This window comes from Hyaena hyaena, unplaced genomic scaffold, assembly GCF_003009895.1.
Source record: "Hyaena hyaena isolate Hyena2069 unplaced genomic scaffold, ASM300989v1 scaffold_51, whole genome shotgun sequence".
Taxonomy (NCBI): domain Eukaryota; kingdom Metazoa; phylum Chordata; class Mammalia; order Carnivora; family Hyaenidae; genus Hyaena; species Hyaena hyaena.
The window spans coordinates 36,560-53,106 of NW_024080683.1; the positions used below are offsets into that span (position 1 = coordinate 36,560).

At 45.7% G+C, this 16,547-nt stretch overlaps 1 protein-coding gene across 2 annotated transcripts in view; it reads left to right on the forward strand.

Annotated features, from left to right (window-relative positions):
- Positions 1-4,772: 4,772 nt before the first annotated feature.
- The window catches only part of KANK1 (KN motif and ankyrin repeat domains 1), a 140,515-nt gene continuing 128,740 nt past the window's right edge, over positions 4,773-16,547 (forward strand). For both annotated transcript variants that reach the window (XM_039230805.1, XM_039230806.1), the window contains exon 1: positions 4,773-4,902. The gene's annotated coding sequence lies outside the window, so the exon portion shown is untranslated. The remainder of the gene's footprint in view (positions 4,903-16,547) is intronic.

The following is a 16,547-nucleotide window of genomic DNA, read 5'->3' on the forward strand; positions in this document are numbered from 1 at the left end:
ATATGGGTTACGAGCCACTAAGCCTTTGGGCTTCAGGAGCTCATTTGCTCATTCAGCTCTTAATTCAAATTGAGAATGAATCTTGGTCCACAAACTCAGGGGTGCAAAAAATACTATATTTTTCTCAATCCACTTACCCTCTACTCCAGTGTGGCAGCAGAAGGGTTAACCTTGGGGCTCTTTCCCTCACACCCTTGCCAGGTTGTGCCAGATTCCCAAGTTCTTTTTTAATGTATTATTTATTTTTTAATATTGATTTTATTTTTGAGAGACCAAAGAGAGAGTGTGAGCGGGGGAGGCACAGAGAGAGAGGGAGACACAGAATGTGAAGCAGGCTCCAGGCTCTGAGCTGTCAGCACAGAGCCCGACGCCAGACTTGAACTCCTGAACCATGAGATCGTGACCTGAGCCGAAGCTGGACGCTTGACCGACTGAGCCCCCCAGGCACCCCCAGACTCCTAAGTTATTACTGTATGTCATGAGGCCCAGAAGACCCACCCCCCCCCCCCCCCCCCCCCCCCCCCCCCCCCCCCCCCCAGGCAGGTGAGGTCCTGCCCCAGGTCTCACACTCAGCTCTCCTGCAACACTCTCCCTGGGGACCATTGCTTTCCTCTCAAGCCCTTTTCTCCTTTGAAATGTGGCCACAGCCTCCCGAAGCAGGGAATCTAGAGCCCTCCAGCCCCGGCCACGAGGGCAGCGGAGGGAGACCTGCATCGAAGCCTCCTGCCCCAGGTCCGGGACTGTCCACGTGCTGGCCGCACCCGGGCAGCCACTAGGCTCTGTCCCCACTGCACTCACAGAGCTGCGGTCACCTCTGGCCAGATCCCCACTTGGGAGCATCTCCTGCTCGTCCTCACGGCTCCAGATATGTGGGTGTTGTGGGTGGCTGTGTCTGTCCCGCACCAGCAGGGGGGATAGAGGCATTTATTGTCAGGCTCTTTCCAAAGGCAGTCTGGAAAGCTGCTTGTTCTGGAAAAGTAGCCTTCAGATTCCTAAGCAGTTTCCATAAATCTTCAGGGAATGCATGAAAGGCAAGGGGGAGGTTTCGTTTTCCCTGGCGATGGATGACTTAGGTCTGGTAATATTCCTGCGGGGAAACTCCTCTACCTGACTCACATCCGCTGTGCACTTTTGCCCTTCAGGCTTCTCCCTGACGAGTGATTGCAACTGCAGACAGCAGTACCGAGCAGACACCGTCCTTTGCCATCGTGGCACGTGCCGCCCGGCCCACAGCGCAACTAATGCAGTAAAAAAATAAAAACATTTGGTTTGGAAGGGGACACTTTAGGACAAAATCTGGGAGAACCCTATAGCAGATGGCCAAGCTTGCGCACAGCAGTAATAAAAATACACTACCTTGGGCAGCTGGCGTGTTAGGGAGGACCTGCGAATGCCTCTTCATCTAGAATTTCAGTACAGGCTGTACTTAAAATATTTATGCAGTAGAGCTTCTTAACCCCCGACAGAAGCGTAGGTTCACACGTATACTGTTACCCGAGCTGCCACTCACTGTAACCAGCGCAGGACCCTTTGAGGGTGTTGGGGATGTTGGAAAGTAAACTGTCAGGGGTTAAGTTTGTAGTGGCTCATAAAGTGGCCTCGGTTCCTCAACAGAAATATTTGTCTTGTGGCCAGAATGGCTCTTGAGCAGCAAAGACATGACAGAGGAGGGAGAAGAGGGTGTCCTAACGTAAAACATAGACCGGAAGAACCGATGGAACAAAAGCTGTTCGCTTGTTTTACTCGTGGCAGGAGACGGGGTGGCCCCTGGTGCTGCTGGTGTTACTGGGGTGCCCGGGGGCTCAGTCGGTTAAGCGTCTGACTTCGGCTCAGGTCACGATCTCGAGGTTCAGGAGTTCGAGCCCCACGTCGGGCTCTGTGCTGACAGCTTGGAGCCTGGACCCTGCTTCGGATTCTGTATCTCCCTCTCTCTCTCTCTGTGCCTCCCTTGCTCACACACACTCTCTCTGTCTCTCAAAAATAAATAAACATTAAAAAAAGAGAGAAGTGTTACTGAAAACAGAGCTGGCAGTCATTCTGTTACAGAGTTTCTTTTTAGGTCAATAGAGACACGTTCATGTATGGTGTTTATAAATGTATCATGCACCCATAACAAAGTAGAAGATTAAAAAAAGACTCCTACTTATCATTTTTTTCCTTATTTACATTTGATTTTTTTAGACTTAAAGAATAAGCACAACTTTGAAGGAAGAAAAAGTTTATAGTTATGTTTTTGACAATTGAGCATAAATTAGATAGTTGATATCAGACGTGAGTCCGGACTTCTGTTCCTTTTAAGATGACACATTTTAGCGTCTGGGTTTATTTTTTCCCTCTGATAGACAGATAACTGTCATTTACCTGAAACTGGGCAATAGAATTTAGATGCTCAGAGTTGATGGCGCGTGGCTATTGAATGGTTCTGGAAGATGTCTTAGAGAACGAAAAACAGGTGCCCGTGGTTGGTGTTGGGAGAGAGGTTGGAAGGGTCTGCGGTACGTTACTCTTGGTGACTGAGCTCTGTGCATATGGAGAAGCAAGGAGCAGGGAAAGGAGGCGAGGTAATTTCATTGGTTTATGTCCGGTAAACTTCAGGATACAAAATGAGCAGCTGTTTCTGTGGCGTGATTAGCACGGTTCTTAGCAGCAGCATCTCTGCTTGTCTCCCTTTGCCCTCCTGGTTTGTCCTCAGTCCCCTGTGGTCCCCATCCTGGACCAGCCCTATGGCAAATTGCCCTCAGGGGTCACCGGTGGCCGCCTCACTAGGTGTTCAGCTCAGTGACATCTTGTTGGCCCCCATCCACAGCCTTCGATGTCACTCATCTTTCCCTGGGCCAGCCGTCTCTGCACGTGTGTGGCGAATCTCTACTCTTTATCCTCGCTCTGTCTCTCCTCCATAAACTCTTCTTCTTCCATCTCCCTCGATCCTTCACTGTGAGTTCTGTCATCATCCTTAGATTCTTTAGTCCTGGAACTGCAGCCTTCATCTTTCTGGAGGTCAAAGTCTAGCAGCCGGTCATCTTTCTCCGCTGTGAGTCCTGGCGCTGCTGAGAGTGTGATCCCATGATGGCTTTTCAAATGAGAACACGTTTGCTTTGACACCACACCCACAGGCATTGGACGCACTTGGAACTCCTCTCCTGGCTCCGCGAGGAGGCCCATGGAGGGTCTGTGTGTGGTTTGCTCATTGCTGATGGAATAAGCTTCTGTTTGAGCTTCTGTAGGCAAATGAAAATGGAGCTAAGCAGAAGAAGAAGAAAAAAAGTCTTGTTACCTTAACACACAAAGGCATGTAAGTTTCACAAAGCATTCAACCAGCTGATCCAAAAAATGCCCAGTTGGTTTGTGGTCCGTGCTAAGGTCAAAAACTAACTTAAAACAATCAGAACAATCCCTTTCCGGCTAGACCACTATACTTAATAACCACCAAATGATGGATGGTGCCGCTGGGTGAGGGTTCAAGTTTCTGGAATGTGGGTGTGGCTGGGGCCACGGTCTCAGTGAGGATTTGACAGAAAGGATAAGAAAAGCAGTATCTTGCGTGGGGAATGAACCACAGAAAGAGTCTAAGGGTGTGTTGTTTGAAACATAGTAAGACTCAGCCTGACTAGGACGGGAAGTATTTGTGGTAAGCTGGAGGAAGAGGAGATGAGTAGAACTAGATTATGGAAGGCTCTGGAAGCCAGTGAAGAGTTTATATCTGATGGAAGAGAATATTGTTGCCACCATGGATCTGCATGTAAGGAATGCTCGATTTCGAAATCAGGAGACCAGAGAAGTCGAGAGTTGGAGATCTCCTAAAAGGTGGGGTGGGAATGATTGATATTTCTCGAGCGTGTGTTGTATGCCTCACCCACAGTCTCATAGTTTTTCCTGTTACAGCAACCTTAGGGTAGATGTCAACCGACCCCCTTTTACACAGGATCAACTGAGTTGTGAGGAAAGGTGCCTTGTCCAAATTTTGCAGAGCGGCTGGGGCGGGACTTAAGTGCAGGGACGTCTGATCAGCTTCGAAGCACAATGAAGATGTAAGGAGGACCTTTTAATCCATTCTTCATTTTACAGTCCATAAAAGTGAGGCCTAGGAGAGAGGGGGCTGTTGAGGGTGACAGAGTTTGGAGGACAGGAAGAGAAAGGCCAGTTCCGAGGCCGCTGCTGTCGGCAGCTGGGGGTGCCCTGGTATTCGCCATGTGCGGTGGACCGCAGTGAAAAAGGCGAGGCACAGGGCAGTGGGATCTTGGGATGGGGAATAGCTTGCAAATAATCCCAAAATTCTAACCCCAGGGAACTGCCACATGCCGAGAAAATCCTCAGTGGAGCTGGTTTTCGGGGAAAGGCCATGTGCTTCTTACGGAGTAGTCTGACTCTAAAATGACAGAGATGCCAAATATGAAAATTGGTGGCCTTCGTGACCTGGCTTCCAGACCTGCTGACAAACACATGAACAGCAATGGAAGTGCCAGTGAAAGGCGGAGAGGGACCAGCCCTTGTCTTCAAAGTGATGGGGAGATAGATACCCCAAGAGCAAGCAACCCAGCTTTACCGAGAGTGAGGGGGACCCAAGTTTGCATGATCTCATAGGCTTTCTGTCATTCTGGCCCCGTCCCTTACACACCCCTGCCCCCCCAAACCATGGAAAATGGCTTAACGTTGCTTGCGTTTCTCAACTCTATAGCTGTATCTGGTAATTGATTCTCTTCTCCTGGAGGGCTCGGGACTGGCAAAGATATTTCTCCATCACGTCCCCCTCATCGAGATTCCTTTTCTTCCAGAATGATGGTCGCAGCGCTGGACGGACTGCCGAACTATTGAATTGCCTCCATCTTTTGGCTACACGATAGGGGAATTATCCATGGTGTTGAAATATTGATTGCAGTAATTTTCTGGCCTTACGTAATAGAGGTAAGGTATACTCCTACCGTATGACTATCCCTAACTTGCCGTGTTGTGTCCTTTAACTTTGCTCTGTGGAGACATTAATCCATTCTTTCTCCCTACCTTTTATGCTCTAATAATCCTTTCGGGGTACTCTTCATCTGTAAATGTATGAGGGCAGAAAGGACTTTTATGGGATGAAATATGAGCAAGCTGTTTGGCTCTAAAGAATAAAGGGGAAATGTATTACTCTTCAGATTAAATCAATAAAATACCCTATTTCCATAAACATACTATGCAGAAAGTGGATTATGTTAGAGAAACTTAATAGATTGAAAGGAGTATTATTAAGGCTACTTGGAAAAAAATGGAGATATTTAAATATTAATATATTGCTGGCTGTTTTCAAGTAAAGAGAATCTAGAAAATACAGAGAATTTAAAAGAAAAAATCTATTATTCCACTTCCAAGGTTAATGCAGATGAAAATTTTACTGCATGACTTACAATATTTATATTACAGATGCTTATAATGATGTGTGTGTGTGTCGTGTGTTAAGTTGCTAGATATTTGCAAGCAAGTAACATTTATCACACACCTGTCTTATGCTAGGGTCTATCCTGAGTACTTGATATATATTAATTTATGAATTCTTGCCACTCTGTGAAGCGAGTTTTTTCTTTTTTTTTTTTCAAAGTTGTTTTGAGTTTTTAAGTTTTTTTTTTAATGTTTTTTATTTATTTCTGAGATAGAGAGAGTAAGACACAGCGTGAGCAGGGGAGGGTCAGAGAGAGAGGGAGACACAGAATCTGAAACAGGCTCCAGGCTCTGAGCTGGCCATCAGCACAGAGCCCGACGTGGGGCTTGAACCCACGAACCGTGAGATCATGACCTAAGCCGAAGTTGGATGCTTAACCCACTGAGCCACCCAGGCACCCCTGAAGCGGGTTTTTTCTTATCCCCATTTAAACATAAGAAAATTGAGGTGAGGTAAATTAAATGACTTGTATGGTCTCACACAGCTAGTAACCCCCTCTGAACATATCAGTGGGCTTTTTTCCGCATACTTCTCTTCCTTAAGAAGATGCTTATTCCTTTTTTTTCTATAGCACATGCTATTCACTTACACGGTGATAGAATGACGTCCATTCCCTGTCTCCTGATGTGCAACCTTTGTGCACCTTCATTATTTACCTAGGACAAACCACTACACGTGGCTTGGCTGAGTCCTTGGAGATGTGGGAATGTTTGGGTGTATGATTCACTCTGCTAATGGTCTCAAAAGTTTATATTCTCACTGGTGGTATCTGGTGACGCTAAGCCCTCAGCAGTACGGGTAGTTAGCAGTTTGAATAGTTTTGTCTTTTTAAAAGATTGCAGGTGTCCTTGCTCAGATCCATATTCTTGCCTCTAATACTTGAGCAGCGGCCGCCTGCCTGGTCTCCACCACCCCCCCCACCCCCCCGCCCAGCCCCAGGCTTCCTTTTGTCACGGAGGATTTACAGGAGAGTGAATTAGAGCTAGACGCCTGAGTTCAAACATGGCTGTACTCCTCTGCCTCAGCTTCCCCAAGAGAACAGAGAACGGAAATGATACTAAAACCTCTTTTGTAACGTTGGGAGGTGAGGATTGATGGAAGGTACTTGGGATCAGTGCCCGACTCTTGGGATGTGCTCAGTTAATTGTTAGCTACTACCATCTTCCCGAAGTCCATGCTCCAATAATTAAAAAAAAAAGGTGGGGGGAGGGGCCAACTCCTGGGGGGCTCAGTCAGTTAAGTGTCTAACTTTGGCTCAGGTAGTGATCTTGAAGTTAGGGAGTTCGAGCCCTGCTTCGGGCTCTGTGCTGACAGCTTGGAGCTTAGAGCCTGGTTGAGATTCTGTGTCTCCCTCTCTCTCTGCCCCTCCCCCACTCATGCTCTGTCTCTGTCTCTCTCAAAAATAAACAAACATTAAAAATTGAAAAAGAATAATAAGGGTTCTACTTGTTTTGAATGGCATGATTATTATCAAATTTATTGTTCAAATTTGTATCGTTAATGTTAACGCCGCTCACAGCCTGTGGGTCACACATCACCATCCCTGCTTCCGTCAGTGCTGATGGGTCACAGGTAACGAGGAGACCATAATAACAAGAATGTGAAGCCAATAGAAAGGGGTGGCGCTTTATTTATTTTATTTAATTTATTTTTTATTTTTTTAATGTTTTATTTATTTCTAGGAGAGAGAGACAGCGTGAGCAGGGGAGGGTCAGAGAGAGAGGGAGTCACAGACTCTGAAACAGGCTCCAGGCTCTGAGCTGGCAGCACAGAGCCCAACGTGGGGCTCGAACCCACGAACCGCGAGATCATGACCTAAGCGAAAGTCGGACGCTTAACCGACTGAGCCACCCAGGCGCCCCAGGGATGATGCTTTATGAGCTCACAGAGCACTTTCTCACACATTATTTCACCGGATCCTCACAACACAGCTGTGGGAGCTATTCCTCACCTTGTTTTACACGGGAAGGAGGGGTTGAGTGACTTGCTCACTTAAGGTCACGGAGAAGGACATTGGCAGAGGTGGGTGTGTACCCCAGGCTTCCGGACATCATGGTAAGCTGAGGAGGCACAGGCGTAGATACCCAGCTCTAGGATGTACTGGAAAAGTAAGGAAGTGGGGTGACACTGGGGGCGGGGTGACGGTGGAGGGGAGCTTGGACGTATTGATATTGGAATAAGGAAACGGGACATATTGACAAGGAGGCAGGGACCCAGTGAGGAGATGGGGGGGAGGGGGCGGCGGAGGAGGGAGGGGCTTCATCCTTCCAGGGAGGAGGAAGCGGGGAAGGAAGAGGAGGAAGGTAGAAGACACAGGTGCTTTGACTTAGAAAGGAACATAAGAGGGGACTCAAAACTTCAGGCTTGGCTCTGACTCCTGAATGAAGAAGAAAGTATTTGGCCTGATAAAGAGCAGTGGGTTTATGGGTTTTGATTTGAGGAAGAGGAGCTATTGAGAGGAGCCGTGTGTGAAGTGGGCCAGGGACCAGGAAGGCTGCCACAGGCCTTTGCGGCAGAAGAGGCAGGACCCAGGGAGTGTGTGGGCTCCGGCGCGGTGACCCTTTGCTCAGAAGTTGAGCACTGCGGTGGCCGTGTATATATATATACGCACTCTTGTGCGGTGCAGGGTTTAGGGTGAGTTGGACAAACAAGGTTCTAGAAACCTTGTCCAGAGCTGTGCTTGTCATCCGGCGGTGGGTGAGTGAAGTAGGGATGGGGTAGCTGGTTTCTTATTCTCTGAATGAGGATTTAGACTTCCATGGATGCTTCCGGAAGTCCCTTTCTACCGCACCATTTCCTGATTCATTTTCAGTCTACCCTGCGTCTCCTGTCTCTGACCCCCTTTACTAGACAGTTCAGCCTTTTTATATTGTGGTCTAGAGCCTTTCTTTGCTTACTATTAAAAGCAATGTGTGTGGACTGTAGAAAACTTGAAGATGTGTAGATAAATAAAAAACACCTATTTAAACACGCATAATCTGCCACCATTAAACACCCACTGTTAATGTTCTTCCAGGATTTTACCATATGCATCTGCCTAAATACGATTTTTAAATACAGAAATGCAACTTGGTTTCTTGATACGTTGTAAACTTCTCTCTATGTCCTTAGTCATTGCTGCATTGTGTTTTTTTATTATTGAAGTATAATTGACACATAGTGTTATATTAGTCTCAGGTGTACAATATAGGATTTGACAGTTTTACACGCTACTCTGTGCTCACCGCCATCTGTCACCATACAACATTATTGCAGTATTATTGACTTTATACCCTGGGCTGTGCCTTTTCATTTTCATGACTTATGTATTTGATAACTAGGAGTTTGTACCATAATCCCCTTCTTCCATTTTGCCTTATCCCTCTGCCACCTTTTCTCTGGCAACCACCAGTTTGTTCTTTGTATTTAAGAGTCTATTTTTTTTATTTGTTTCGCTGTTTGTTTTTAGATTCTACATATGAGTGAAATCATACAGTATTTGTCTTTCTCAGACCTCTGTCACTTAGCATGATACCTTCTAGGTCCCTCATATTGTTGGAAACGACAAGATTGCATTCCTTTTTATGGCTGAGTAATATTTTGTTATATGTACGTATGTGTATATATATGTATATACACACATATATCACATATATATCTACACACACATACATTTACACACATTCATATCTACACAGTATCTGTTGGCTATCTGAATGTCTTCTTTGGGAAAGTGTCTCCTCAGGTCTTCTGCTTATTTTTTAATCAGATTATTGTTATGGGGGGGAGTAAGCCGTATATGAGTTGTTTATGTATTTTGAGTAATAACCTCTTCTTGGTTGTGTCTTTGCCAATAGCTTCTCCCATTCAGTAGGTTGTGTTTTGTTGATGGTTTCTTTTACCGTGCGAAAGCTTTTGATTTTGGTGTAGTCCCAGTAGTTTATTGTTGCTTGTGTTTCCCTTCTTGGGGAGGTATTTCCATAAATATGTTGCTGTAAGGCTGAGGTCACGGAGATGACTGACTATGTTTTCTTTCAGGAGTTTTATGGTTTGAGGTCTCACATTTAGGTCTTTAATTCATTTTGAGGGTTTTTTTGTGTATATGGTGTGAGAAAGTGGTCCAGTTTCCTTGTTGTGCATATGGCATTTATTGAAGAGACTATCTTTTCCCCAACATAAATTCTTGCCTCCTTTGTCATATAGTAGTAATTGGCCATATTACCGGCCACATGGATTTACTTCTGGGCTCTGTCCTGCTTCATTGATCTGTGTGTCTGTTTTTGTACCATTCCAGTACAGTTTTGATTATTACAACTTTGTAGTGTCTTGAAATGTGGGATTGTGATACCTCCAGTTGTGTTCTTCTTCCTCAAGATTGTTTTAGCTCTTCAACGTCTTTTGTGGTTCCATACAAATTTCAGGATTGTTTGTTCGAGTTCAGTGAAAAATGCTGTTCATATTTTGATAGGGATTGCATTGCATCTGCACTGCTTTGGGTAGTATGTCCGTCTTCTAATCTTTCCATTTGTGTTGTCTTCAATTTCTTTCATTCAGCATCTTACAGTTTTCACATTACAGGCCTTTCACCTCCTCGGTTAGGTTTAGTCTTAGGTATTATATTCTTTTTAGTATAATTGTAAATGGGACTGTTTTCTTAATTTCTCTTTCTGATGCTTCATTATTAGGTTATGAAAATGCAACAGATTTCTGTGTGTTGATTTTGTATTCTACACCTTTACTGATTTATTAGTTTTAATAGCTTTTTGGCAGAGTCTTTAAGGTTTTCTGTACAGAGGATCATGTCATCTGCAAAGAGTCAGAGTTTTACTAGTTTCTTACAATTTGGATGCCTTTTATTTCTTGTCTGATTGCCGTGGCTGGGAATCCCAGTGCTCTGTTGCATAGAAGTGGTGAGAGCGGACATCCTTGTGTTCTGCGTAATCTCACAGGAAGAGCTCTCCTCAGGTTTTCACTACTGAATATGGTATCAGCTGTGGGGTTTTCATATATGGCCTTTATTATGTTGAGACAGATTCCCTCTAAACCTACTCTGTTGAGTGTTTGGATCGTGAACAGATACTGTTAATTTGTCAAACGCTTTTTTTCAGTATCTGTTGACATCATCAGATGGTTTTTATTCTTCCTCTGGTAATCTGATGTATCACATTGATTGGATTGTGAGTATTGAACCACCCTGGAATCCTCAGTATAAATTCTCCTTGATCATGGTAAATGAGCCTTTTACTGTATTGAGGAATTCAGTTTGCTCATATTTTGAAGAGTTTTGCATGTGAGTTCATTAGAGATTGCCCTGTAGTTTTCTTTCTGTTTGTAATGTCGTCATCAGCATAATTAGTAAAGGTTGCTGAGGCTTCTGGTTTAGGAATGTACTTAATGAATTCCTTCTGGACATAGATGTCAATGCATACCCTCCTATTTATTGAGACTTCTATTAATAATATTTAATATATTTGTTCAGGAAAGAGATTTTTGATCTGTATTATCTGAAAGATCTGAACCAGTTGACAAATTCCACTGACAGCACATAGGAGCTATCTTCCTCATACTCTTCTTAACATTAGAGAATAGAATTAGGAAAAAAACCAAAACCTTTATCCACTTTTCTGGACAAGTGAATGTTTGTCATATATTTACGAACCTTTTCTATTTCTCCTGTGAATTTTCTGTTCGTGTCCTTTGCCCATATCTGCAAAGGGATATGTGCTTTTTTGTTACTGATTTGTATGAATGATTTTTTTTTTAAAATTTTAATGTTTTTTAAATTTATTTCTGAGAGAGAGAGAGATAGCGTGAGCAGGGGAGGGTCAGAGAGAGAGGGAGACACAGAATCTGAAGCAGGCTCCAGGCTCTGAGCTAGCTGTCAGCACAGAGCCCAGCACAGGGGGCTCGTTCGAACCCACCAACCGTGAGATCATGACCTGAGCCGACATCAGACACTTAACCGACTGAGCCACCCAGGCACCCCATGTATGAGTGTTTTTTTAAAAAATTGTTTTTATTACATTCTTTTATTTTGAGAGAGAGAGAGAGACAGAGTGCAAGTGCAGGAGGGTCAGAGAGAGAGGAGACACAGAATCTAAAGCAGGCTCCAGGCTCTGAGCTGTCAGCACAGAGCTCGATGTGGGGCTCACACCCATACGTGGTGAGATTATAACCTGAGCCGAAGTTAGATGCTCAACAACCAAGCCACCCAGGCACCCCTGTAAGAGTGTATTTATTGTAAAGTTTCTTTTATTATAAGAATATTATTAGCTTTTATGTCGTTTGCCTTTACCTTTTGTACGGTGTTGTTTTTTTAATGTTTATTTATTTTGTGCAGGGTCTGGGGAGAGCACATGGGAAGGGCAGAGCGAGAGGGAGAGAGTATCCCAAGCAGGCTCCACACTGTCAGTGCAGAGTTCAACGCAGGGCCCCATCCCACACACTGTGAGACCGAGACCTGAGCTGAAATCGAGAGTCAGATGCTTAACCTAGTGAGCCACCCAAGCACCCTCTGTCTGGTGGTTTTAGAAGTAAGTAAATACTGGGGCGCCTGGGTGGCTCAGTTGGTTAAGTGTCCGACTTCGGCTCAGGTCATGATCTCACGGTTCGTGGGTTCGAGCCCCACGTCGGGCTCTGTGCTGACAGCTCAGAGCCTGGAAACTGCTTCAGATTCTGTGTCTCTCTCTCTCTCTGACCCTCCCCTGCTCACGCTGTCTCTCTCTCTCTCTCAGAAATAAATAAAACATTTTTTAAAAAAAGAAGTAACTGGGGCGCCTGGGTGGCTTAGTCGGTTAAGCGTCCAACTTTCGCTTAGGTCATGATCTCGTGGTTTGTGGGTTCGAGCCCCACGTCGGGCTCTGTGCTGACTGCCAGCTCAGAGCCTGGAGCCTGTTTCAGTCTGTGACTCCCTCTCTCTCTGACCCTCCCCTGCTCACGCCGTCTCTCTCTCTCTCTCTCTCCTAGAAATAAATAAAAAAACATAAAAAAAAAAAAAAAGAAGAAGTAACTACTTAATTTAGGTAGTGGAATCTTTTCCCCGTGGTTTCCATATAGACTCACTAGGAGGCAGGAATGCCTTTAATTATTCCCGTGCAGTTGGCCCTTCATGTAGCAGAAGGACGTGTCTTGGGTGTCGCATCTGGGCACAGCCCTGCCTGGGGGTCACAGCAGCCTCCTTAGAAAGGCCTGTGAGGCTGCACCTGCTCTGTCCCTCCCTGCCTGCTCTCCAGCCTCACCTCTGTCACTCTCCGTCGAACCCCATGTCCCAGCACCCCTGGCCTCCTGTCAATGCATGGAACACGCAGAGCCCGTTCCCGCCCCCAGGACTGCGGGTGCTGTTCCTGTGCTTCGAACATGTGCATGTGCACATTGAACACACACACACACACACACACACACACACACCCTCTCCTGGCTGACTCCATCTCGTGCAAAGAGGCAGCTCCTGAGAGAGAGCCCTGGAGCGGGCTGCGTGGGGTCACCTGGCTTCCCCATTCACCGCCTCCGTGTCCTGGAACGTGGTCACCTCTTCCTCACCTGTAACGTCACAGTCACCACTGGAACAGTCTTTACTAATCTCAGAGGCCTTGAGAGGAGTACAGGGGTGGGTTTATGCAGGGTTCTTAGAAATCCAGCCCATGCACAGGGGTGCACACCAGGGGTTCACTGTCACTGTCATTTGCCAGTTCTCAGTGCACGCTGCATGGGAGGCAGTGCTGTGCTGTCCGGCCTTGGGCGTTCCCCGGGGTGTTCTCCATCCCCCAGCCTCTCTTTTTGCCCTTAAGACTATCAGTACACAATTCTTTTTTTTTTTTTTGAATAATATTTTTCAATGCTTATTTTTAAGAGGGAGAGAGAGAGAGACAGAGTGCAAGTGGGGGAGGGGCAGAGAGAGAGGGAGACAGAATCTGAAGCAGGCTCCAGGCTCTGATCTGTCAGCCAGAGCCTGATGCAGGGCTTGAACCCACGAACCATAAGATCATGACCTGAACCGAGTCGGATACTTAACCGACTGAGCCACCCAGGCACCCCAGTATGCAAGTGGTTTTGGTTTGACTTACTTTGTCCTGTTTTCTTCTCTAGCCTGTGGCTCCCTAGGGCTAGGGGCTTAGCTGTATCCACAGCGAGGTTTCTGGTGTTTTGCATCGAGCATTTGGAGAAAGAATGAATGCATATCAACATGTCGAACCACAAGACTGCTTAGAAATTCACCTACGTTGTATTTTGATTGTTTTATGGTTTTGTTGCACATTTTATTTTATTTTGTTTTTGAGTTTATCTATTTTGAGAGAGTGTGCACAAGCAGGGGACGGGCAGAGAGAGAGAATCCCAAGCTGTCAGTGCAGAGCCTGATGCGGGGCTCGAACTTGTGAACTATGAGATCATGACCTGAGCCAGAGTCAGACGTTCAACCAACTGAGCCACCCAGGTGCCCCGCAGTATTTAATCTTTTTAAAGACAGTCCAGACCCAAATTCCTTAGAGTCTCTGATGCTGTTCTTTGTTTCTTTGGTTTGTTTGTGTCTCCTTGGGTAGTCCTTTTGCAAAAAGTAAATGGAGAAACGGTTCATTGACTTGGGCCAAATTCCTCCTGCACTTGCTGGCCCCGTAGCAGGAATGATGTTTCTGGGGTCACTTCCCATGGCCTTTCTTCCAAGGAGGAAGGAAGACATAATATCGCCAACTTAGGGACCTTTTGCATTTGCTCAGTATCAAATGCTACTCAATCAGCTGCGTATTTTAGGCATTCTTGTTATAGATGTGCTGTCTCCCATTTAAAAAAAGAAAAACCTAGTAAAATCTTGAAACTTCAGCGTTCCACTGACTAAATTTACTTTTCCTTAACTGCCGCTCACATTTAGATAAGAGCCAAATATGCCTTGGTAGACCATGTTTCCTGATTTTTGGTTTGGAAAGATTGGCCACTGTTCTTTTCCTGATTTTACCTTTCATTGTTAAAATTAATAACAAAAACTACCTAGCCATTGCCATGAAACATGTATGCAGAACACTTTCATACAGAAGAAAACGGACAGTTGAATTTCATCTTCTGAATCAGCCCTTAATAGAGACACTTCTAAATTTTTTGTGTGTCCTGTCAAGCTTTAAAAAAAGTTTTTTTTTTAAAATCTATTTATAGTTGAGAGACCAAGCACGAGCAGGGGAGGGGCAGAGAGAGGGAGACACAAAATCTGAAGCAGGCTACAGGCTCGGAGCTGTCAGCAGAGCCCAGTCCAGGGCTTGAACCCTGGATGACGCTGGATGTCATGTGAGATCATGACCTGATCCGAAGTCGGATCCTCAACCAACTGAGCCACCCAGGCGCCCCCAGGATTTTTTTATGCTTCGTAAATATGTTTGATCTTTGCACATTCACACAGACATACACACTCTCTCTCTCCCCCATCCCCTGCAAATACTTGCACGCCTTTTCTGAACAATATCATGAACCCACTTTCTTACATACATCAGTGGGCTTCAAAAACACTTGAAGCCTTTGTTTTCTAGCTGGCAGCATGTTCGAGAAATTACTAATTGATCTTTTCCCAGGGCTTTAATCACCAGGTCCTGCTTAGTTTGTGTGTGTCAGTGGAGGTAATCTTCCAGAGGGCAGGGGTCCGGGCACCCTCAGGAATGTGCTATCATCTGATAATGACTTCCTTCTCACTGTAAAAGAAGAAATAAGGACTTAGAAGGGAAGCCAGTGGGGTTGGGAAGGAGAAATTCTCCGTTCACGGGAATGAACATTAAGCGAAAATGTTTTCCCTGGATGATAGAACATGCTGTAAGCTGATTTCTGGGGAAAGAGGCTCACAGATTGGGGTGTTCTGCGTTCTAAAATTTCTCACCACTGTTTTGTTCTCTTCTGCCTTTTTTTAAGGGGGGGGGGGCTGTGAGAATAGAAGGCAGTGTAGGGTGAACCGGGGCAGAGACCTCTGCCCTTCACAGGGGCAGGAGGAGGCGAGCTGCTGACCGCCCGGCCTCTGATCTATGGCACGGCACCCCGGAGAGCTGGAGGGGTTTCTGTAAGTGATGGGGACCCCGGGCTTGGGCAGGGGACCCCTGCCGGGGGTTTGCTCCATGCCCACCTTAATGGCACCAGAGAGGCAAGTTTCATTGCTTAGGGGGACAATTTATGGCCATGGGCTTATCTCCTTGTTTTCACTCTTTATGTTTTTCTGCCCCTTAATAAAATGTGAAGTCACAAAGCAATTAAACAGGAGTGTAGTTTTCAGGCAGGAGGTGGAGAGAGGCTAACCGAGGGAAAGGCTAACATGATTGACAGAGGCTGACTCGAGATTTACATTGGGAATAACTCGTTCTTCAAAACTTTCTTCATTTCCTGGTGGGAAGTACGGGATAAATCAACGACGAGGAGAATGGATGATTAAAAGTGCAGGAGTTATGATTTCTTTTCAACTTTGTAAGTCTCTAAATCTAAACCTTAATGTGGAGTTCTCATTTTAGGAGCTCTCGAGGAAGTGATAGAAACCACTCTGCCCAGGATTGAGGTGAAGCAGAAACACTGTAAAATCTCTCACTTTGCTAATAAGCTCGCACTTGTTTATATTTTATGAAATGTCTTAAGATCCAATGAAATGAAGTAGAGGATTCACGAGCCTTTTTCTTTTTTTATTCCGTCGACTCAGATCCACAAGGGTAGAAATTTTTGGGTATTTAAAAGTATCGAATGGGGTTTCAACGGTCAATGTCTAGAGTTTTTTAAATAGCGTTAGTAGGGGCGCCTGGGTGGCTCAGTCGGTTAAGCGTCTGACTTCGGCTCAGGTCAACATCAGGTCATGATCTTGCAATATGTGGGTTCGCGCCCCGCATCGGACTCTGTGCTGACAGCTGGGAGCCTGGAGCCTGCTTCAGATTCTGTGTCTCCCTCCCTCTCTCTGCCCCTCCCCTGGTTGCGCACACTCTTTCTCTCTCTCTCTCTCTCTCAAAAATAAATAAACATTAAAAAAATGGCATTCTTCATGTGTAGCAACATGGATGGACCTTGAGGGTGTTATGCTGAGCGAAATAAGTCAGGCAGAGAAGGACAAATACCATATGTTTGCACGTATAGGAGGATTAGGAGGAACTTGACGGAGGAACAAGGGGGAGAAGAAGGGCGGAAATGGTGGGGGAAAGGGAGAGAGGCAAAC